The sequence below is a fragment of the Arachis hypogaea genome, chromosome 20 (genome assembly GCF_003086295.3).
Source record: "Arachis hypogaea cultivar Tifrunner chromosome 20, arahy.Tifrunner.gnm2.J5K5, whole genome shotgun sequence".
NCBI lineage: Eukaryota > Viridiplantae > Streptophyta > Magnoliopsida > Fabales > Fabaceae > Arachis > Arachis hypogaea.
In genome coordinates, this window is record NC_092055.1 from 97,031,367 (window position 1) to 97,047,267 (window position 15,901).

The 15,901-nt window shown below is 38.8% G+C and overlaps 1 non-coding gene across 1 annotated transcript; it reads right to left on the minus strand.

The window, feature by feature from the left end:
* Window positions 1-14,808: 14,808 nt before the first annotated feature.
* LOC112787570 (small nucleolar RNA R71) lies at window positions 14,809-14,916 on the minus strand. Its single transcript, XR_003194976.1, has one exon. It is a non-coding gene; the product is annotated as a small nucleolar RNA R71 (small nucleolar RNA).
* Between the last annotated feature and the right edge of the window lie 985 nt (window positions 14,917-15,901).

A 15,901-nucleotide genomic window follows, 5' to 3' on the forward strand; every position in this document is an offset into this window, starting at 1 on the left:
CCGAGTAGTAAGCTTCAATCTTAATGGAGTTATGAAGACCCTCCAGAAGATCACTCTATCCTCCAGTGCGACATCATAGATGAAACTGTGGCTGAAATTCAACAGGAGGAGTTAGCAGAGAAGTACATAGGACAAGGTCCGAGTGTGGGGACACTTTCTGAGGGTAATGAAAGTACTTTACCATTATCACCAACTCCAGACAATCCAGAGCCTAGCCATGAGCAGAAGTTAGAATTAAAACCCCTTCCTCCACACCTCAAATATGCTTACCTTGAGGACAAGCAGAAGTTTCCAGTTATCATTGCATGGGAACTCACTTCTCAACAAGAAGAGCAGTTACTTAGTGTGCTGAGGAGGCACAAGAAGGCAATCGGGTGAAGTTTGGCAGACATAGTAAGTATCAACCCTCAAGTTTGTGAGCACAGAATATTTTTAGAAGAGGGAGCTAGGCCTGTTTGTCAATCCCAGAGAAGACTGAATCCCACTATCTTGGAGGTTGTCAAAAAGGAAGTGACCAGACTACTAGAAGCAGATATCATCTACCCCATCTCAGACAGTAAATGGGTAAGCCCAGTACAAGTGGTGCCCAAGAAGTCTGGAGTCACTACAGTGAAGAATGAGCATGGAGAGCTAATAGCAACCAGAGTACAAAATGCCTGGAGGGTCTGCATTGATTACAGGCGCCTAAACCAGGCCACTCGTAAGGATCACTATCCTCTTCCATTCATTGATCAAATGTTGGATCGCCTGTCAGGTAAATCACATTATTGCTTTTTAGATGGTTACACAGGCTATTTCCAGATTCATATAGCTCCTGAAGATCAGGAAAAGACTACTTTTACATGTCCTTTTGGGACTTATGCTTATAAGAGAATGCCCTTTGGCTTGTGCAATACACCAGCTACTTTCCAAAGGTGCATGACGAGTCTTTTCTCTGATCTTATTGAAGACTGTATGGAGGTTTTTATGGATGATTTTAGCGTTTATGGTGATTCCTTTAGCCTTTGCTTAGATGGTTTATCTAGAGTATTAGATAGATGTGTCAGTACAAACCTTGTATTAAAGTTTGAAAAATGTCACTTTATGGTTAAACAAGGGATTGTACTAGGACATCTTGTATTTAACACTGGCATTTCTGTAGATCCAGCAAAGGTGGATGTTATTTCTAGTTTACCTTACCCCTCCTTTGTGAGGGAAGTCCGTTCGTTCCTTGGCCATGCAGGTTTTTACCGGAGATTCATTAAGGACTTCAGTAAGGTAGCACTTCCCTTATCCAGATTACTGCAGAAAGATATTGAGTTCGAGTTCAGTGAGGATTGCAAACAAGCGTTTGATAAGCTGAAGACTGCCCTGACTCAAGCTCCAATTATGAGAGGACCTGACAGGAGCCAGCCATTTGAGATCATGTGCGATGCTTCCAACCATGCAGTAGGAGCAGCGCTGGCTCAGCATGAAGGTAAGGACCCCTTTGTACTTGCTTATGCGTCTAAGACCTTAGACGCCGCTCAGTCTAATTACACTACTACTGAGAAAGAGCTTCTTGCTATTGTTTTTGCTCTGGATAAATTCCGAGCCTATTTACTTGGTACTAAAGTAGTAGTGTATTCAGACCACGCAGCTCTAAAGTATTTATTAGCTAAAAAGGAATCCAAACCAAGGCTTATACGTTGGATACTACTACTACAGGAATTTGATTTAGAAATAAAGGATAGGAGTGGAAACCAGAATTTAGTGGCAGACCACTTGAGTCGCCTTGAGCACATTAAGGATGACTCCACTCCTATAGCTGATAATTTCCCTTTTGATAACCTGCAAGCAGTATCTGAGGTAGTCCCTTGGTATGCACCTGTAGCTAATTATCTAGTTAGCCGCACTTTTCCTCCAGACTTTACTAAGCATCAAAGAGACAAGCTGAAAAGAGAGTCTAAATATTATATATGGGATGACCCATATTTATGGAGATGTGGCGCTGACCAGATAATTAGAAGGTGTGTACCTCAATCAGAATTCCAATCTATCTTAGAGGCCTGTCACTCATATGAGAGTGGAGGACATTTCGGCCTTCAAAGAACAGCTAGAAAAATCTTAGACTGTGGATTTTGGTGGCCTACTCTTTTTAGAGACGCTGTTGAATTTTATAAATCTTGTTTCCCATGCCAAAAATTTGGTAATATATCCAAGAAGGATGAGATTCCTCAACAAATTATGCTTTTTTGTGAAATTTTTGATGTTTGGGGCATTGACTTCATGGGTCCATTTCTAAATTCTAATGGTTATTTTTATATATTGTTAGCGGTGGATTACGTTTCTAAATATGTGGAAGCAATTTCTACCCGTACTGATGATGCTAACACTGTTGTTTCCTTTGTTAGAAACCACATTATTTGTCACTTTGGATCACCACGAGCAATCGTGAGCGATCAAGGCACCCATTTTTGTAACAGGAGACTAACAGGATTACTGAAGAAGCATGGGATAATTCATAAAGTAGCAACAGCCTACCATCCTCAGACTAATGGGCAAGCCGAGGTGTCCAACAGAGAGATAAAGCATATATTGCAGAAGATAGTCAAACCTCATAGAAGAGACTGGAGCACCAGGCTACAAGATGCACTTTGGGCAAACAGAACAGCATACAAGACACCCATTGGGATGAGTCCCTTTCGCTTAGTTTATGGAAAAGCCTGTTATCTCCCAGTTGAAGTAGAGCACAAAGCCTTTTGGGCAGTAAAGGAGTGTAACATGGGATTTGAGAAAGCCGGAGCTGAAAGGAAGTTGCAACTGCAAGAATTGGAAAGCCTTCGCCTAGAAGCTTATGAAAACTCAAGACTGTACAAGGAAAAGATGAAGGCTGTACATGATCAGCACATCAAGAGGAAAGAGTTCCAACCTGGGAACTTAGTCCTCCTTTACAAATCTAGACTGAGGCTCATGCCAGACAAGTTGAGATCAAGATGGGAAGGTCCCTATCGAGTAGAGAAGGCTGAGCCGTACGGAGTTTTTCACCTAAGTCACCCTTCAAGCTCTGAACTCAACAAAGTTAATGGACATCGTTTGAAGCTATATCATGGTGAGAAGGTGACGAAAAACAAGGAGTTAGATATCTTCCTCTTGGAGGATCCACTCACAGCAGAAGACTGAGCTAGTGGAGCGTCCAACTTACGGACGTTAAAGCAAAGTGCTAGGTGGGAGACAACCCACCATGGTATGATCGTTCCTTTCTTTATTCTTAGTTTTCTTATTAAATAACTCTTCTCTTTATTATTACATTTAGTTTGCATCTGCATTTGCATATTTTTATTTAAAAAAAAGAGAGAGGAAGAGCCACGACATGACAGCGTCGCAGGTGGCTCAGAGAGAATAATAAATCGAACAGAGAGTCACGCGGGAGCGTGGCTGGAGGCGTGCCTTTGGCACAAATCATCCCACGCGACCGCGTCGCTGACGCGTCCACGTCATATGGGAATAGTGCCTCCCACGCGTCCGTGTCACCCACGCGGACGTGTGACCTAGAAATCGACGTAAGAAAGGGTGCACGACCGAAAGTTGTGATAGAGTGGTGCTGGACTGGTGCTGAACGCACAAGCCTTACCACGCGGATGCATGGCTCACGCGTCCATGTCATATCCCTATAATGGCCACTCACGCGATCGCGTCGACCATGCGACCGCGTCACCCTGGATTTTGGCAATACTAAGTTTTAAACAGAGAGTTGTGCGAGCACGAGGCTGCCCTCGCGCCAGTAGCACAAGACACGTCACGCGTCCGCGTGACTGACACGACCGCGTCGAGTAATTTAAGCCCAAGTCGCGCAAACGCGTCCCCTACGCGTCCTCGTCGCTTGCGCCGCACAGCTTATCCTGATTTGCCAAATATCATATCTTTCCCTTCCCCAAATCCTACTTTTTCCTTTCCCCCTCATTATTCTTTTCCCTTTCTTCTTCTTCCTTCTTTCTCACTTTCTACTTTCTCTCTCTCACCACCATTAACAAGGTTTTTCTTTTCTTCTTTCCTATTTACTTTCCTATTCTTCTTCTCAATTTATGTTTTCTTCTCCTTTTCTTTTTCTTTTACTTTGCATTATCCATGTTTTCCTTTTCTTTTAATTGCTGTTAGATATTTAGTAGGGTCATTATTATTCCTTTTGTTTGCTTGTGGATTATTCAGGAACTGTTTGACAATTATATTTTACTTTTTAAAAGGATTTCTTGCATGTTTGATGAGCGGATGATGACAAGTCATCCTAGCCTATTTTAACTAGTCTTGTTTAGTTTTCATTAGAATTATGCACTTTCTTGAGCTACAAGCAAGCTAATTGAGTATATTTTCATGTTTCCCTTGATTGAACCAACCATATATGAATTCATGCCATTTCATGAGGTTTTGTGCTATATTTGTTGCATATTATGAAAGAATGAATATCTCATGATTTTGAGCATAGCTTTGATGAATTTGGTTGATTAATGATAGGTGAAGAAAGCTTGGAGAAAGGTTGAAGCAAGAAGGAATGGCTAGGAGTGAAGAGAGAACAATGGAATAAGTGAAATTGAACCATGAAGCAAAAAGTTGGACCTAAAGTTAGCCTCAAAGTTAGACCCCTAACTTGAAGGCTAACGTTAGGCATGAAGATTACTCCCTGGGCTCCCCACGTTTGCGCCAACGTTAGCCCCCTAACTTGGAGGCTAACGTTGGCAAGAGAAACTTCTTCCCTGGGCACCAACGTTTGCGCCAACGTTAGACCCCTAACTTGGGGGCTAACGTTGGCACATGAAGACACAAGGGAGAGGCACCAACGTTTGCGCCAACGTTAGCCCCCTAACTTGGAGGCTAACGTTGGCGCCACTAGCACTAGACAAGGCCAACGTTAGGGTCAAAGTTAGACCCCTAACGTTGGCACCAACGTGCATACCAGAAAAATTTGCTTGCTGCTATGAAAAGTTGGAGCCAAAGTTAGACCCCTAACTTTGGCTCAAACTTTTGGTCCAACTTTGGCTAACCTCAAAACCGGTTCAATTGGTTCACTTTGGTTCTTCTTCAAACTTCAAGAGCAATCAACCAAGGCCTCTTTCAACCCAATTCCACCAAGAACAAAGGCCCAACTCAAGGCTTGAAGATCATTTTTGAAAGTGTATAAATAGGATAGGATTCAAGTTATTCGGGGAGCTTTCCTTTTGGAATTTTCATAATAGTTTTCGGAGAGCTTTTGAACTTTAATTTCTTTGTTTCCATTGCTTTCAATTTCATTTTACTTTTGTCTTGGATCTTGGATTGGAGAATTGAAGAAATTCTGTTTCAATCTCAATCTTGGATCTCTCTGTTTATTTACTGCTTAATTGAATTTCCGTTTCTGTTACTTACTTCTCATCTAATTCCTTTGCAATTTACAATTCCCTTGCAATTGTTCTTGTTGGATCTAGGAAGGCATTGAGATCTAGACTTGGTTTTCTAGTCTCTGAGCCCTGAGATCTGAATTTCCCATTTCACTTCTCTGTTTACTGTTTTCTTATGTTCATTTATTTTTCTGCTTCATATCCGGTTCAATCCCAATTCCCTTTTACTCTTCTGTTTGATGCAATTTAACTTTTCCTTGTTTAAATTCTGCATATCCACATCCCAATCCCCTTTACATTTCAAGCAATTTACATTCCTTGCATTTTAAGATTTCGCAATTTACATTTCTTGCACTCTAAGTTTCTGCCATTTAATTTCTTGTTCTTTAAGATTCAGCAATTTAATTTCCTGCTCTCTTTAATTTCATGCAACTTACATTCTGCAAGTCACAAATTACCCAACCAACACTTGATTCGCTTGACTAAATCAACCACTAAACTAAAATTGCTCAATCCTTCAATCCCTGTGGGATCGACCTCACTCCCGTGAGTTTTTATTACTTGATGCGACCCGGTGCACTTGCCGGTTAGATTTGGGTGTTTTGGAAGAGATTTATTTTTCCTCCAAAATATCTCATCAAGTTTTTGGCGCCGTTGCCGGGGATTGATTAGATTGACAATGATTAAGTGAAGTGGTGATTTAGATCAAGCACTTTTTCTTTAATTTTTGACTAACCCACTAACTGTTTGAAGTTTTGCCTGAGCTAATAGAAACCTCATTCTAGTAATAGAGTGAAATTTCCTTGGCTCATCCTGCTGAATATGGTTTTCATAGTTTGAAAAACAAACGAGAGGAGTGGTTTTCATTCATTACCCTCTCAAGTTTGCCAACTGTTTGATACTTTGTGTCAACTGATCCTTCAATCATATCCTGGTCTGAATATGCTCTATCTTCACTTGAACTGGTTGTAACTGTGCAGATCATGGAAGGGAATTCAACAAATTCTAGCAATCATGAGAGTAATACCCCCATCTTGGATGATAATGTAACCCATAGTTCGAAGCAACTATCCATAGCCATGAATGATGTTGCCCAATGGTTTGAAGCTTTTCCACAAGGAAGCATTATCGGATGGGAAGAACTGATGAATGGACTCCTAGTCAAATTTAACCCATCACAAGGAGTTGTTAAGCAAGAGGCAGAAGTGCATCCCTTAGAGAAAGAAATTGAAAGTGCTCGTGCAGTAATAAGCCAAAACAAGCAGATGCATCAGCAGACTCTACAACAATTAGATATGATGGCTAAAAAAATCATTGAGTTGAGACATGCTGTAGTACATACATACAACCTGACTCAAAGCTCATATGGGTGTAATCAAGCTGAACAAAGCTTTGGGGCCATTAACCGAGAGCAACAAAGCTATGAGCAACTACAAGCTCCAAGCAATCACTCTAGCATGCTCTAGAACAGGCCTCAGAATGATGTGTACAATCCACCTTGGAGAACTCATTCTAATGGGAGGGGGGTTGAGAACCAAAACCAAAGACCAAGGGACTTCAACTGCAACAATCCCAATTTCAAAAATCAACTTAAAACACACCCCCACAACAACAATCACACACACTTCCAATCCCGTCCTACCTCACCATTCACTCAAAATGACCTTCATCAACCACCACAGTTGCCACAACCACTTCCAACCTTTCAAAGGATCTATATTCTAGAAATGTTGATGGAGAGGTCCATAAAAATTCAAGAAATGATGGCAATAGAGCGGGAAGAAACAAAGAAGCATCAAGAGATGATAAGCAAGAACCAGGAGGCTTCACTCAGAAGACTTGAAAGGCAGGTGGAGCAATTAGTGCAAAACCTTGCTGAATTGGGTGAGAAAAAGGGGACTCTGAACCCAAAGAAAAGGATGCTGGGTTGAAAGAGAAGGGAGTCATGGAGGAAAATAAGAAGGCTATGGAAAGAGAAATAGAGGGAAGGAAGCCCATAGCAAGAGGAGGAAACCTGAGGCAACAGAAGCCTCAACTTCCATGAGCACAGAGTGAAGGATGTCAAGCTAGTGACAATAAAAGAGCGCTTGTTGGGAGGCAACCCAACCTGAGGTAGTTTTCCTTTCATAACTATTTTAATAAAAAGGTTAATTAGTTTATCTACATTGCAAGAAGCTAAGTTTGGTGTTGCACACCAAAACAATATAAGGAAGAATGAAGGATTCTAAGTTTGGTGTTTCACCAAAATCCCATCATAAAACACATTCTCAATTTCTGCATAATGCTGGCTTCAAGCATGTTGGATAAACTAGTTAACTATTATGCTGTTTCCTAGTTTTCAGTTTTACTGCTTTTGAAAAAGAAGAAAAAGAGTTTCACACATGGTTAATCTGATGCATTGGCAAGGTACTAAGTTTGGTGTTCCCACACCAAAGTAAGTACAAAGGCCCACAAATAAATCATGCAAGCTAACCATTTTTCAAGTGCTTGGGGAACAAGCAACTTTCAATATCATTGTAGAGGTCCATACAAGCTGTTGGAAGGATTAAGCATCATCAACCAAAGAAACAAAAGATGAACCTAAAGGCCAGCAATGATGATGATGAGAAGAAGGAAAGCAAGTGAACTTCAACAGGTTGTATTGTTAAGTGACTGTTTTGCATCAAATATCGCTGTAATTGAAAGTTGGATTGTATCCTTATCTACCATACTTGTCTGCATAGTATAGTTTTTCCTTTACCACTGCCTGCTTGCATAGCATAGTCTTTCTTTATAATTCAATAAGCAAGATGCTTGATCATTCACAACATTCTTATCTTCAAAACTTGTTTGCACTCAATTTTCAAGAAATGCATCACATGAAAGTTCTTTGAAAAGAAGGATTGAGGAATCAATCAGTTTTGAGGCAAGCAAAAGATTAGGAGAAGTGGTGGTTCTAGTTGTATGATTATGTATTGAGGTTGCATGCTTGTGAAAACTTGCATGGGAGCTCATAGGCGGGACATGAAGTTCAAAGAAGTATTGTGGAGATTCTCAAAAATCTATTGATCCAAGAAGCAGCAAACAAAACAAAAGAAAATAAAGAAAATGCAAAAACAAAAAGAACATGGCCCAAGGCTCTGAGCATCAATTACTAGGCAGAAAAAGAAAGAAAGAAACAAAAACTCAAAGAGTTGTTATCCTAGTAAATGCTTGTGGTTGAGATGTGTCAAGGAAAGAGGCTTGAGCAAGTAAATCCTTAGGGGTGCTTCAACACCTAATACCTTAAAACCAACTGGTTTAGGAGTATTGATTGAAAGCTTATCTAAAGAGCCGCCTTGAGACATGATACTTAGAGTCGAGGCCAAAGCACAGAAAATATAAGCTGCTTCAAGGTGATTACATATAAAGAGATCTCCATGATACCATTTGGATGAAAATCCTAAGACTTACGACTCCCAATATGTAAGGACTAGTAAGCACTGAAGCCCTTGCATGAGCATATGATTTAGAATTTATCCCACTGTTACTTGATCACTTCACTCACAGGACCTTACAATTTATTCTTCAATCCATCTTAATTTAAAGAACCTTGGAGCATAAATTCATCTCTTGCTTGGGGACAAGCAAGCTTTAAGTTTGGTGTTGTGATGACAAGTCATCCTAGCCTATTTTAACTAGTCTTTTTCTTTAGTTTTCATTAGAATTATGCACTTTCTTGAGCTACAAGCAAGCTAATTGAGTAGATTTTCATGTTTCCCTTGATTGAACCAACCATATATGAATTCATGCCATTTCATGAGGTTTTGTGCTATATTTGTTGCATATTATGAAAGAATGAATATCTCATGATTTTGAGCATAGCTTTGATGAATTTGGTTGATTAATGATAGGTGAAGAAAGCTTGGAGAAAGGTTGAAGCAAGAAGGAATGGCTAGGAGTGAAGAGAGAACAATGGAATAAGTGAAATTGAACCATGAAGCAAAAAGTTGGACCTAAAGTTAGCCTCAAAGTTAGACCCCTAACTTGAAGGCTAACGTTAGGCACGAAGATTACTCCCTGGGCTCCCCACGTTTGCGCCAACGTTAGCCCCCTAACTTGGAGGCTAACGTTGGCAAGAGAAACTTCTTCCCTGGGCACCAACGTTTGCGCCAACGTTAGACCCCTAACTTGGGGGCTAACGTTGGCACATGAAGACACAAGGGAGAGGCACCAACGTTTGCGCCAACGTTAGCCCCCTAACTTGGAGGCTAACGTTGGCGCCACTAGCACTAGACAAGGCCAACGTTAGGGTCAAAGTTAGACCCCTAACGTTGGCACCAACGTGCATACCAGAAAAATTTGCTTGCTGCTATGAAAAGTTGGAGCCAAAGTTAGACCCCTAACTTTGGCTCAAACTTTTGGTCCAACTTTGGCTAACCTCAAAACCGGTTCAATTGGTTCACTTTGGTTCTTCTTCAAACTTCAAGAGCAATCAACCAAGGCCTCTTTCAACCCAATTCCACCAAGAACAAAGGCCCAACTCAAGGCTTGAAGATCATTTTTGAAAGTGTATAAATAGGATAGGATTCAAGTTATTCGGGGAGCTTTCCTTTTGGAATTTTCATAATAGTTTTCGGAGAGCTTTTGAACTTTAATTTCTTTGTTTCCATTGCTTTCAATTTCATTTTACTTTTGTCTTGGATCTTGGATTGGAGAATTGAAGAAATTTTGTTTCAATCTCAATCTTGGATCTCTCTGTTTATTTACTGCTTAATTGAATTTCCGTTTCTGTTACTTACTTCTCATCTAATTCCTTTGCAATTTTCAATTCCCTTGCAATTGTTCTTGTTGGATCTAGGAAGGCATTGAGATCTAGACTTGGTTTTCTAGTCTCTGAGCCCTGAGATCTGAATTTCCCATTTCACTTCTCTGTTTACTGTTTTCTTATGTTCATTTATTTTTCTGCTTCATATCCGGTTCAATCCCAATTCCCTTTTACTCTTCTGTTTGATGCAATTTAACTTTTCCTTGTTTAAATTCTGCATATCCACATCCCAATCCCCTTTACATTTCAAGCAATTTACATTCCTTGCATTTTAAGATTCCGCAATTTACATTTCTTGCACTCTAAGTTTCTGCCATTTAATTTCTTGTTCTTTAAGATTCAGCAATTTAATTTCCTGCTCTCTTTATTTTCATGCAACTTACATTCTGCAAGTCACAAATTACCCAACCAACACTTGATTCGCTTGACTAAATCAACCACTAAACTAAAATTGCTCAATCCTTCAATCCCTGTGGGATCGACCTCACTCCCGTGAGTTTTTATTACTTGATGCGACCCGGTGCACTTGCCGGTTAGATTTGGGTGTTTTGGAAGTGATTTATTTTTCCTCCAAAATATCTCATCAGCGGATAATTTATACGCTTTTTGGCATTATTTTTAGTATATTTTTAGTAGGATCTAGTTACTTTCAGGGATGTTTTCATTAGTTTTTATGTTAAATTCACATTTCTGGACTTTACTATGAGTTTGTGTGTTTTTCTGTGATTTCATGTATTTTCTGGCTGAAATTGAGGGACTTGAGCAAAAATCAGATTCAAAGGTTGAAGAAGGACTGCTGATGCTGTTGGATTCTGACCTCCTTGCACTCAAAGTGGATTTTCTGGAGATACAGAATTCAAAATGGCGCGCTTCCAATTGCGTTGGAAAGTAGACATCCAGGGCTTTCCAGCAATATATAATAGTCCATACTTTGGCCGAGTTTAGATGACGCAAAAGGGCGTTGAATGCCAGTTCTACGTTGCAGTCTGGAGTTAAACGCCAGAAACACGTTACAAACCAGAGTTGAACGCCAGAAATACGTTACAAACTAGCGTTCAACTCCAAGAATGACCTCTCCACGTGGAAACTTCAAGCTCAGCCCAAGCACACACCAAGTGGGCCCCGGAAGTGGATTTATGCATCAATTACTTACTTCTGTAAACCCTAGTAACTAGTTTAGTATAAATAGGACTTTTTACTATTGTATTAGACATCTTTGGACGCCTAGTTCTTAGATCAGGGGGGCTGGCCATTCGGCCATGCCTGGACCTTTCACTTATGTATTTTCAACGGTAGAGTTTCTACACTCCATAGATTAAGGTGTGGAGCTCTGCTGTTCCTCATGAATTAATGCAAAGTACTACTGTTTTTCTATTGAACTCAACTTATTTCGCTTCTAAGATATTCATTCACACTTCAACATGAATGTGATGAACGTGACAATCATCATCATTCCCTATAAACGCATGCCTGACAACCACTTCCATTCTACCTTCGATTGAATGATTATCTCTTGGATCTCTTAATCAGAATCTTCGTGGTATAAGCTAGATTGATGGCGGCATTCATGAGAGTCCAGAAAGTCTAAACCTTGTCTGTGGTATTCCGAGTAGGACTTTGGGATTGAATGACTGTGACGAACTTCAAACTCGCGAGTGCTGGGCGTAGTGACAGACGCAAAAGGAGGGTGAATCCTATTCCAGTATGATCGAGAACCTCAGATGATTAGCCGTGCTATGACAGAGCATTTGGACCATTTTCACAAGAGGATAGGATGTAGCCATTGACCACGGTGATGCCTCCAGATGATTAGCCATGCAGTGACAGCGCATCAGACCATTTTCCAGAGAGGATGAAAAGTAGCCATTGACAATGGTGATGTCCTTACATAAAGCCAGCCATGGAAAGGAGTAAGATTGATTGGATGAAGACAGTAGGAAAGCAGAAGTTCAGAGGAACGAACGCATCTCCATACACTTATCTGAAACTCTCACCAATGATATACATAAGTATTTCTATCTTTATTTTCTGTCTATTTATTATTTAATTTTGAAAACTCCATAATCAATTATTATCCGCCTGACTGAGATTTACAAGATGACCATAGCTTGCTTCATACCAACAATCTCCGTGGGATCGACCCTTACTCACGTAAGGTTTTATTACTTGGACAACCCAGTGCACTTGCTGGTTAGCTGTATCGAAGTTGTGAATGAAATATGATTTATTAAGACGTGTGTACAGAGTTTTTGGCGCCGTTGCCTGAGATCACAATTTCATGCACCAAGTTTTTGGCGCCGTTACCGGGGATTGTTCGAGTTTGGACAACTGATGTTTCATCTTGTTGCTCAGATTAGGTAATTTTCTTTTTGTTTTATTTTCAAAAAAAAAATTTTTTTTTCAAAAATCTTTCAAAAATTTCTCATCTGTTTTCAAAAATTATTCTAAAATTTTGTAAGAATGAATTCTAGTGTTTCATGAAGCATGTTGAAGCCTGACTGGCTATAAAGCCATGTCTAAATTCATTTAGACTGGGGCTTCCAACCCAACATTATCGAGAGCAAGCTAGTTGTTGCTAATACACCTGCTGCTGTTCCAGATCCAAAAGATTTACATGCTAAAGCTTGACTGGCTATTAAGCCATGTCTAACCCTCAGATTGGAGCTTTAGAATAAGAATACAAGATTCCTGGAATTCATATTAAAAATTTTGGAATCCTTATTTTTCTTTTTCAAATAATTTTCGAAAAATCCAAAAAAAAATCATAAAATCATAAAAATAAAAAATATTTTGTGTTTCTTGTTTGAGTCTTGAGTTAATTTTTAAGTTTGGTGTCAATTGCATACTCATCTTGCATTTTTCGAAAATTGTATTCATGCATTGCATTAATCATGATCTTCAAGTTGTTCTTGATAAACCTTCTTGATTGGTCTTCATATTACATTGTTTTTGTGTTGTATGGTGTTTTTCATATGCATTCTTGAATTCTTAGTGTCTAAGCATTAAAGATTTCTAAGTTTGGTGTCTTGCATGTTTTCTTTGCATTGAAAATTTTTCAAAAATATGTTCTTGATGTTCATCATGAACTTCAAAGTGTTCTTGGTGTTCAACTTGACATTCATAGCATTCTTGCATGCATTCATTGTTTTGATCCATAACTTTCATGCATTGCATCATTTTCATGTTTTTCTCTCTCATCATTAAAAATTCAAAAATAAAAAAAATATCTTTCCCTTTTTCACTCATAAATTTCGAAAATTTGATTGACTTTTTCAAAAAATTTTAAAATTCAATTGTTTCTTATGAGTCAAATCAAACTTTCAATTTAAAAATCTTATCTTTTTCAAAAATAAAATCTTTTTCATTTTTCTTAGTTATTTTCGAAAATTTTAAAAAATATTTTTCAAAAATCTTTTTCTTATCTTTATCTCCTAATTTTTGAAAATAACATCATCAATTAATGTTTTGATTCAAAAATTTCAAGTTTGTTACTTGCTTGTTAAGAAATATTCAAACTTTAAGTTCTAGAATCATATCTTGTGACTTCTTGTGAATTAAGTCATTAATTGTGATTTTAAAAATCAAATCTTTTTCAAAACTAATTTCAATCATATCTTTTCAAAAATATCTTCTTATCTTATCTTTTTCAAAAATTTGATTTTAAAATATCTTTTCTAACTTATTATCTTCTTATCTTTTCAAAAATTGATTTTCAAAATTTGTTTCAACTAACTAACTAACTTTTTGTTTGTTTCTTATCTTTTTCAAAACTACCTAACTAACTCTCTCTCTCTCTCTCTCTCTAATTTTCGAAAATATCCCCCTCTTTTTCAAAATTTCTTTTTAATTAACCAATTATTTTAATTTTTTATTTTAATTTTCGAAAATTACTAACCTTTTTCAAAAAAAAAAAAACTATTTTCGAAAATCACTAACTCTTTTTCAAAAATTATTTTCGAAAATCCTCTTTCTCTCTCATCTCATTCTATTTATTTATTCATCTACTAACATCTCTCCCTCCCTCACCAAAAATCCGAACCCTCTCTCTCTGAGTTCAGATTTTCTCTTCTTCTTTTCTTCTACTCACATAAGAGAACCTCTATACTTGGGCAAAAAGGATCTCTATTATTATTATTTTTCTGTTCCCTCTTTTTCATTTGAGCAGGAGCAAGGACAAGAATATTCTTGTTGAAGCAGATCCAGAACCTGAAAGGACTCTGAAGAGGAAACTAAGAGAAGCTAAATTACAACAATCCAGCAAGCACCTTTCAGAAATTTTTGAACAAGAAGAGGAGATGGCAGCCGAAAATAATAATATTGCAAGGAGGATGCTTGGTGACTTTACTGCACCTAAATCCAATTTACATGGAAGAAGCATCTCCATTCCCACCATTGGAGCAAACAATTTTTGAGCTTAAAACTCAATTAGTTTCTCTGATGCAACAAAACTGCAAGTTTTATGGACTTCCATCTGAAGATCCCTTTCAGTTCTTAACTGAATTCTTGCAGATCTGTGATACTGTTAAGACTAATAGAGTAGATCCTGAAGTCTACAGGCTCATGCTTTTCCCTTTTGCTGTAAGAGACAGAGCTAGAGTATGGTTAGATTCTCAACCCAAAGATAGCCTGAACTCTTGGGATAAGCTGGTCATGGCTTTCTTAGCCAAGTTTTTTCCTCCTCAAAAGCTGAGCAAGCTTAGAGTGGATGTTCAGACCTTCAGACAGAAAGAAGGTGAATCCCTCTATGAAGCTTGGGAGAGATACAAGCAACTGACCAAAAAGTGTCCTTCTGACATGCTTTCAGAATGGACCATCCTGGATATATTCTATGATGGTCTGTCTGAATTAGCTAAGATGTCATTGGATACTTCTACAGGTGGATCCATTCACCTAAAGAAAACGCCTGCAGAAGCTCAAGAACTTATTGACATGGTTGCTAATAACCAGTTTATGTATACTTCTGAGAGGAATCATGTGAGTAATGGGACGCCTCAGAAGAAGGGAGTTCTTGAAATTGATACTCTGAATGTCATATTGGCTCAGAACAATATATTGACTCAACAAGTCAATATGATTTCTCAGAGTCTGAATGGAATGCAAGCTGCATCCAACAGCACTCAAGAGGCGCGTTCTGAAGAAGAGGCCTATGATCCTGAAAATCCTGCAATAGCAGAGGTGAATTACATGGGTGAACCATATGGAAACACCTATAATCCCTCATGGAGAAATCACCCAAATCACTCATGGAAGGATCAAAAGCGTCGACAAGGCTTTAATAATGGTGGAAGAAATAGGTTTAACAATAGTAAACCTTTTCCATCATCCACTCAGCAATAGACAGAGAACTCTGAACAAAATATTTCTAATTTAGCAAACTTAGTCTCTGATCTATCTAAGGCCACTGTGAGTTTCATGAATGAAACAAGGTCTTCCATTAGAAATTTGGAAGCACAAGTAGGCCAGCTGAGTAAGAAGATCACTGAAACTCCTCATAGTACTCTCCCAAGCAATATAGAAGAAAATCCAAAAGGAGAGTGCAAGGCCATTGAAATGACCATCATGGCCAAAACCACAAAAGAGGAGGAGGACGTGAATCCCAAGGAGGAAGACCTCCTGGGACATCCAGTGATCAATAAGGAGCTTCCCTCTGAGGAACCAAAGGAATCTGAGACTCATCTAGAGACCATAGAGATTCCATTGAACCTCCTTATGCCATTCATGAGCTCTGATGAGTATTCCTCTTCTGAAGAGAATGAGGATGTTACTAAGGAGCAAGTTACCAAGT